Source organism: Haliotis cracherodii, unplaced genomic scaffold (assembly GCF_022045235.1).
Source record: "Haliotis cracherodii isolate W230 unplaced genomic scaffold, xgHalCrac1.p SCAF_2, whole genome shotgun sequence".
Lineage (NCBI taxonomy): Eukaryota > Metazoa > Mollusca > Gastropoda > Lepetellida > Haliotidae > Haliotis > Haliotis cracherodii.
This window is the reverse complement of record NW_027266275.1, coordinates 22304483-22313503: the sequence shown is the minus strand read 5'-3', so window position 1 is coordinate 22313503 and position 9021 is coordinate 22304483. Positions and strand designations below refer to the sequence as shown.

The window sequence follows — 9021 nt, the reverse complement described above, 5'->3', positions numbered from 1 at the left end:
GGTCAAACCCCTTATGATTGATGGGCGATTACAGAAGCACATATAACAGTACAACCCATCGATCTGACAATCAATAAATCGAACCCGTTTCCTGTATCGCGACAGATCGAACTCAAATCAGCCCAGAAAGCTATCAAACTTTACTACTGGTATCAGAGACGTTCAAACGTGTTCATGCGTCCTGGCGCGCAGAGCAAATCGCACAAACGCGGATAAGCAAACAATTTTATGTCACGCACCGTTGAGTTTGCATTGCGAATTATAAGAAGGGATTTTGAAAGCTTATTTATGTATATTATCGAACGCGGCGCGCTTGCTTAGCGCATATTAGTTTACTCTCTGTCATTGAAACCAGTCTGAGTGGGGCCGCGCTGAGCTGGGAAACCAGTTAGGTTGGATATTTACCTTCGTTTTCAGTGATATCCGTGGTCAGAGGGAATTTGAAGTATCTTTGTGAGATGAATCCCCAAGGGGGTGAGGCGTGAGGATACTGGGGGGTAACCCCGACTTTCCCCCCACAGATTTCGAACTTTAATTTCGAATATAGGATTACTTACATTGGATATTTCTGTGATCGAGGTAAGTAATATTGTTTGTTGCCTCTGTTGTAATGTTGTATATAGTTACAGCACCTTGGTAAACGGTGGCGCTGTAGCCCTCACGCCTACTATAATATAACCCTGGTGTTTTTAACCTTATATTTCTCGGTGCATGGCCTGTTTGTTATGGTACACACGGCTTATAATCTTTAATCCATAGGGTAAAGTCATTCAGATTAATAAGATCATGCATTAACGCGTCAAATATCAACGAGTTTACAGTTTAACGGTAAACGGATTAACGAGTGTTCGGAATAACGGGACAATTCTTAAGGCTTCACCACTCCCACTATGTATCCCATTGGCCACAGACTGTGGCATTAAAGATCATACGAATTTTGTTTAAATTACGTGGCAGCAGGGCAGAATATTTACAATTAACAACAATTTACAGCAATTTACAGCAATTTACAACAATTTACAGCATTACAGTGTATGTATTGTTTTCATCTAGATGACTTATATGTTTGCATTTGTGACTGAACCAAACTTAGATAATTTATCCAACACACTCTTTTTTGTACTATTAAACTTACTGTGGAATTTTAGAATATTTGGCTTATTGTGATAACATCTAAAAACAAGTATTATTTGATTTGAGATCTCCAGACTAACGAGCTCCCCTCCACATCGCCCTATATCTGTCATCGTCAAGGTGAGGTGACAGGTGACATTGTGTTATTCGCCGTCATGAAGGATTTGACAATAATAGACGAATAGGGATATGTTAGAGATACAAAGCTTGCGACGCATTAGTAAAACACATGAGGGAATTGTGTCGATAGCGTCAACACAAAGCCCAGTGCAGTCGAGCCTCGACCAGGCAAAGCGTTCCTTGACACCGTAGCCATCGATCAACGCCATCACTTAGCTTAAAGACCCAGCATTTTGGTTTTGAATTAATAGTAGTCCTTTATATGTATGTATATATTGATGATGATGATGATGATGATTATTATTATTTTTATTATTGTTGTTATTGTTGTTGTTGTTATTATTATTATTATTATTATTATTATTATTTATCATCATCATCATCAATGAATACATACAAATAAAGGACTACTATAAATTCAAAACAAAAATGCTTATTATCATTGTACCTGACCTCTCAATGGACATGCTAGAAATTCCATTGACTTCCACTACGACACGCGAGCGTCATTACAAACAACTGTAGTTCATAATGAAACGCACCCTTCATTCCAGACCGTAAAGCTTAATCAAGATCTTATACAGTGTGTCTGGGATATAAAATATTCATTAATCGTACAAAGCCACTTCATATAAACATCAACATATATATTGATTGACGACGTGGGATTTGTAACTCATATCGTATTCCGGGGACGGATATACGGGTATATGACTATTTCGTGTTAATATGGTTTGTACGGAGAGTACGTCCAAATTAAGGTAGATAGGATTCAACGAGATATAGTTATGACAGGAAATGAGCTTTTTTGATAGAGTGATATTTCGAGACAACCAACAATCGACTCTCGAGAAGACGAACCATTTACACGCAGCGTCAGAATCGAACGTCGTGACACAAATGCAAAAAAGCCTTGCTGGGTGTCTCCTCGCGTTGTCTTTTATTAAAATACACTGTTCGAAAAAAAGAAACGTACAGGTAGTATGTTGTTCACTGAACCTTACTACACAAAAAATCCGGTATATAAATTGGATATATGTTTTTTGAAAATATTGGTGGCCTGATATTCGACAAACGGTGCGTCAAAACGCAGCCATTGTCTCAAACGACATTGTTTTCACACTTGTTCAAAAATGTCATGGAGGAAAACAGTAAAGCAAAATGCACGTGCAAGTTATGGCGTTTGTTACTCGTGGTAGTGGCTATAAAAAGGCAAGCATAAGCCAATAATTTGTCATTCAATTGTCAACATGTTTCAAGTTCGAAAATGCCGCGAATCTGCCGATCGGAACATCGCCATAGGACGTATCTAAAGAGGGGAATCGCAGTCTTCTGTTGCACGCCACTTCAACGTCCACCACAGCACCATTTTCCGCCTTTGGGACCGATACACACAGTTCAATTCCACTGCAGACCGTCCGAGAACCGGCCGACCAAAAGTTACCATCCCTGCACAGGATCGCTACATTCGACTGTTTCACCTACGTCATCGCAATGCCACAGCTACGGAGAGCTACGGAGACTGCAGGGCGCATTCCTGGTTTGAGAAGGATATCGGACCAGGGGGTGTTGGCATATCCTACACCACGAGATCTGACTTGGTTTTGGTTCCGGAAAATTTGACAGCAAATCGCTACATGAATCCAATTTTTCAACCTCACCTTCTTCCAATCATTGGCCGCCAGAGGGAGCTATCTCAACAGGACAACGCTCCACCGCACACAGCTCTCGTCACGGTAGACTACCCTCATAATGCCAACATCAACGTCTTACCCTGGCCGTCGAGATCTCCAGATCTCAACCAGATCGAACACCTCTGGGGAAAACTCGCTCGACGTGTACGTCAGCGTCAGAACACGCCGCAGACACAATTGACCAACGCGTTACAAACAGAATGGCGCAGAATTCCGCAGGACAGAATTCGTACACTTATCCAGTCAGTGCCGAAGAGATCCGTGATTACTGCCCGGGGCGGTCGCGCGAGATACTGAGTTCAGCGGAACCTTGTGGCTTTATATGACATGACAATGAACAGTTTTTAATGCCTTTGTACAACGACAACATATGACTATCGAGCTTCAAAATTTCATATTTGTATCAATGACATTAAATTCAATATATATCGACTTTATTGGGGACAATAAATTTACTAAAAATCTACCTGTGCGTTTCTTTTTTTGAAGAGTGTATGTTCAAAGATTTTCGTTTCTTTAACCCCATTCCCACTTTTGTCGCGTCACGCCACATGCATACGATGTATGGTTTCACACAAACGGGTGTGTTGAGTTTAAGCGTTAGATTTCAGATGAGTAAAAATGTACCTCAACGGTCGCCTACCCAAGCATGGTGACATTATATCACCGATCAGTTTCGTGATCAGATAGGGAGTAAGTTTGACCCTTGAGCTATAGCTATGGAGTGATGGCATTATTATTTGACACACTATATATCATATGTATGCGACTTCATTTATGGTATAAGGATAGCAAGTAATTCATATTTCAAAAATTAACGACAATGTACTCATGAATGTATACTAACTGCGTTCCCGAGAGGTGGATTTCACCATAATATATTATAATCTACAGCTAATAGGCGCTGTGACATCAAGTAGCCCTATGGTCTTGGGTTCGAATCCCCGATAAAGGTTAATGTTTTGTCAGCGCCATACCCGTGCATATACATTTCACCCGAACTTCTGAGCTCCACGGGGGCGGCCGGGTAGCCTAGTGGTTAAAGCGTTCGCTCATCACGCCGAAGACCCGAGTTCGATTCCCGACATGGGTACAATGTGTGAAGCCCATTTCTGGTGTCCCCCGCCTTGATATTGCTGGAATATTGCTAAAAGCGGCGTAAAACCATACTCACTCTCTCTGAGCTTCACGATCTATCGCATGTTTTCTGTCTAGAGGGCAAGGGTGTCTTGTTCCCTGTGCGGAGTTGACTTCCTTGGGCGTACCAGAAACCTAACATCCCGGTTTCGAATCACAGTTTCGCCTTGATTATGTTTTTAACTTTGTGACCACCATGCCGTGCTCGTGGGTTTCAGTGGGACCTGCCCTACTTCGGGATTTCCTCCCACCTCAACTGCCGCGCCGTGGTAATGATGAAATGTATTTCAAAATGGCGTAAAACCCGAAGTCATTGGTCATTCAGTCCATGTATAAGTTCCAAATGTAATGTTATAAATACATCTTATACATGGCCTATATTTTTGGGATACATCAACTCTATTTCCCTTTCGGGTAGCCTAGTGGTTAAAGCGTTCGCTCATCACGCCGAAGACCCGAGTTCGATTCCCGACATGTGTAAAATGTGTGAAGCCCATTTCTGGTGTCCCCCGCCGTGATATTGCTGGAATATTGCTAAAAGCGGCGTAAAACCATATTCACTCACTATTTCCCTTGATATAATTAAGAGCAACACAACCCTTTCCCTTTAAAAATGTCGGTTGTATGATTCCGACTATATCATAAGCATGTGTTTATAAATCATTATCAAATAACAATCATACCAGATGTTCGCGCAAAGGTTGAGCCAACGTAACTAACAAATTTAGCTAACAGAACCTTGTACAAGTCATTTCATAAGACGGTGTTACAACGTACTTTAAGTGCACTAGACACTAGGTGTAGTTTTCAAACAAACTACTTCTCGAAATAAATATACCCCACGCAGAGTTTCTGAATCTACTCATGAAAGGATTTGATATTGGCCGGGGCGGGGTGCTACATCACAAGGTACAAGGCGTCATCGACAGTCAATTCATCACTGCCCCACCTAACAGTACAATGACTTAACTGAAAAGAACACAGGGCGGGACAAGTACGTGTTCTACAGACTAGCTTTGCGCTATGGCGATCATCCATGACAGGGGTATGGAAGGCCCAGTCGTCTAAGGCCATGCGATTCGCTGTGCAGAGTTGCGCCCCTTGGGCACGCCAGAAACCTATGATTGTGGGTTCGACTCCCGGTTCGCCCCGATTATGTTTCTAGGTTTGTCAGCATCATACCCCTGCTCGTGGGTTTCACCGAAGTGATAAACGTCTGAGACCTGTATCACTGCGGGCTTTCCTCCCACATCAAGCCGAGACGCCGTGATATAACTGGAATACTGTTAAAAGCGGTGTAAAACCAAACTCACTCACTCACTCAACCATGACACGTGGGCTCTACGAAACAAAGTTATACCTCGTTATCTCGAAGTCCTGGCCTCCTTCTACCAAACGCTTGTCTCATGACTGTCGTCAAAGGCTTTGTCGACCTATAAACATACGTCGAATTATCCGAAGTTCCAGATTAGCAGAGTGTCAATATCAGACCGTCAAGACATCGAGTTAATGGAGTTCGAGTTAACGCGGTTTTACTGTATATGTTACATGTTCTAGACAGGTGTTGAGAGTGGTCTAAGTAACGGTATTTTCTCACAGTCAACGTCGGATATTGCGAACGCCAAGGGAACTTAAAACAGTTCGTTATGTGCAAAATCATAATTCAAATACACAATTAGGCGTGTTACGTCTCCGGAGCGTAACTTGGGTTACCTGTGAACAATAGTTTGCTTTGTAATAACGCTATGTGTCGATGTCGATGGTATTTTGTCGAGATTATAAGTAGATGGACCCCTGCATGAACTTCGACTTCACGAGTTTGATATACGTTCGATGTCGATTGTAATGACAATCAACCCGATTCATGACGTCTTTGTATTTTGACAAATCATGTTAAACTTGAAATTGTCACTGCTTTTTCTGCGGAATATAGTGATGCACAGTGAAGAAGAGATACAAGTATAGATATCTGAATAAAAAATGTAACTACTACTACTACTACTACTACTACTACTACTACTACTTCTAGGTCGGCTGGCCTGAAAAGTGAAACAGAAGGCTTTCTCTTTGCTGCTCAGGACCAGTCACTTCCCACTCGAAACTGTCAATGTGTGATTTTGCATCAAAATGTAAATATGAAATGTAGATTATGTAATGAATTTAATGAGACTGTCCAACACATTGTCAGTGGATTGTCGATCATTTTATTACCGTCTTCGCCATGCTTGTGGTTTTGACACAGAGGTCCACCCATGGTACGACCCGGAATATGTTGAGGGCGTCATGGAAAATGATAAATACAAAATTATTTGGAATAGGCCAGTATATAGTCTTAGACGTATCCTGATCTTGTCCTATTTGATAAATCCAATGAAATCATTTATATCATTGAATTTTCTGTCCCCTTTGACACCAATGTGATTGACAAGATTCAGGAAAAACATGGCAAATATCGCTTTCTCGCCTTCGAAATGTCACGCCTGCATCCCAAGTACCAAGTTGTCCGACTCCCCATTGATCTCGGTACCATAGGTTTGGTACCTTCCAATCTATTGACTGACATTGGGAGTGTACCGGGTTTGCTACCAGGAATACAGCCCTTCTGACAATCTGGGTAATGCAGAAGGCTGCAGTGTTGGGGAGTCTTCACGTTCTCCGAAAAGTTCTGGGTGGGTTTGACTAGGCAGCGCTTCCTGGGAGAAGTCCCATTCGCTGTCTGTGCTGCGCGTAGAGGGGCAAGGGCTGATGATGAACCTAACCAGCCTGACTGTGCCAGGATCACCAAAACCCTCTTTGCTGCATGTTTTATTTTAATCAGTAAATCATAATAATAATAATAGTAATAATAATGATAATGATAATAATAAAAAGATAAAATACAATAATAATGTATGAATTAATTGATAGAATACAAATTTGATTCAAAATAATTCAACCATTGTTATTTGTGAATCATTGTCATGGGACTGTTATGTCCTTGGGGTTGCTAGTGAGCTTGATGAAGATGGAACGTCTCCTGTTACATGGGTGGCTTTAGGCGATGCATCGCTGATTGATGGATTAGTGGAGGAATACGATATTGAGATAGATAGTCCCGGTTTAGATTTAGGGGGATTTATGTAAAGCCTTATTACATTTTTACTGCGTTTCGTATGTACTTTGACAAAAAAAGATGTTAAAAAAAGGGGAAGCTACTTCATTATCTGATGAAAGACAAATCATTGCCTAAACATTAATGCGTTCCCTTGTAACACTGTTGATGAAATACATGTACGTCTAGCCACCGAGTTATTGTTATGATGGATTGTCAATTGAGTCAGGTAGTAGTAAACCATCCCGGGTTCGATTCCCAGCATGGTGCTCATTCCTCCTTTTTAGGGGTGTGGGTGGGAGTGTGGGTGTGTGTGTGTGTGTTTGGGGGTGGGGGTGGGGGGAATGGTCCCCCTTTGTATTTTGAAATGCAACATATTAACCAATGGAAGGGCTCCATACAGCTGGCCTAGACACGTATTACAACACGGTACGACTGAAATACTGATTACAATATTCTAAGAGTGAAATGTTTACAAGATATGTTTACTGCACAGAATGCTTGGTATTTTCATTCACACAACAAACCAAGGTAGTTCGTGCCAACCCGCCCATCAAACCAACCGCCGCCATTGACTGAGCACCTTTGACACGGTCTCAGATATGGCGCTGAGCGTTATGAGAGTAAATGCCCATTCACGTGACACCTACTTGTTATTGTTACGCCCAATATGGTATTGTCGGCACTACAATACACGTGTTTCACAACATACGGTCCCGGCGTCGACTGTCTTGTATGAACGGGAACATATCGTGACCGGCACTGTGAATGTGAAAGTACGCATGATCAGAGAATATCATAGGATACCTTGATGTGAGTTTAGATCATCTCCCTAATTACAGAATGTTGACACCGACGTTTGATGTTTTTCGGTAGTTAAATTCAATAAAATGCCACAGAAACACTAACTTTGCTCCGCTTTTATTGAGACAGGTTTCAATACAGTGGAACGTAACTAACTTCAGTATATCGATATATATCGTTTTAACTTTAAGGTCCCGCCAGAGTCCCCGGACTTGGAGCTCACGAGGTAAAAGTGAGAAAAGAATGACAGAATGCACAATCAGAATATAGAACTATACTATATGTAGTATATAAACCATATGGAACATATAGAACTGTGTTTCCTGCATATGTAGAACAGTTCTACTGTACATAGAGAACTGTGTTTCCTGCATATATAGAACAGTTCTACTGTACATAGATAACTGTGTTTCCTGCATATATAGAACAGTTTTACTGTACATATAGAACTGTGATTCCTGCATATATAGAACAGTTCTACTGTACATAGAGAATCAGGTTTCCTGATATATATAGAACAGTTCTACTGTACATAGAGAACTGTGTTTCCTGCATATATAGACCAGTTCTACTGTACATATAGAACTGTGTTTCCTGCATATATGGAACAATTCTACTGTACATAGAGAATCATGTTTCCTGCATATAAAGTACTATTCTAATGCGCATATAGAACAATGTTTTCTACTACACACATACACAATGTTTTTAATGCACATTAAGAACAATGTTTTCTACATATATAGAACCGTATTTCCTACATATACAAAATATTGTCTAAATCCAATCAACTCGAGGGTATGTTAAAAGCTATCACACTTGTTATCGTACGGTATTGATATCTCTGTTGTATTAATCCGTATGGACAATATACCATGTTATCATACACTACATGTGAAAATCATCGTACACTATTCATGACGTCTAGAATCCAGCTTAGCTAAAAAGGTGAGTTGAAATGGGGTTTAACGTCGCGTCCAAGATCATTGCACGTATATATATAGTGTGTGTGTGTGTGTGTGTGTGTGTGTGTGAGTGAGT

The 9021-nt window shown here is 41.1% G+C and overlaps 1 protein-coding gene across 1 annotated transcript in view; it reads left to right on the top strand.

Moving 5' to 3' along the window:
* The first annotated feature begins 318 nt into the window (after positions 1-318).
* The window catches only part of LOC139467420 (uncharacterized), a 34630-nt gene continuing 25927 nt past the window's right edge, over positions 319-9021 (top strand). Inside the window, exon 1 of the mRNA XM_071248981.1 lies at positions 319-579. The gene's annotated coding sequence lies outside the window, so the exon portion shown is untranslated. The remainder of the gene's footprint in view (positions 580-9021) is intronic.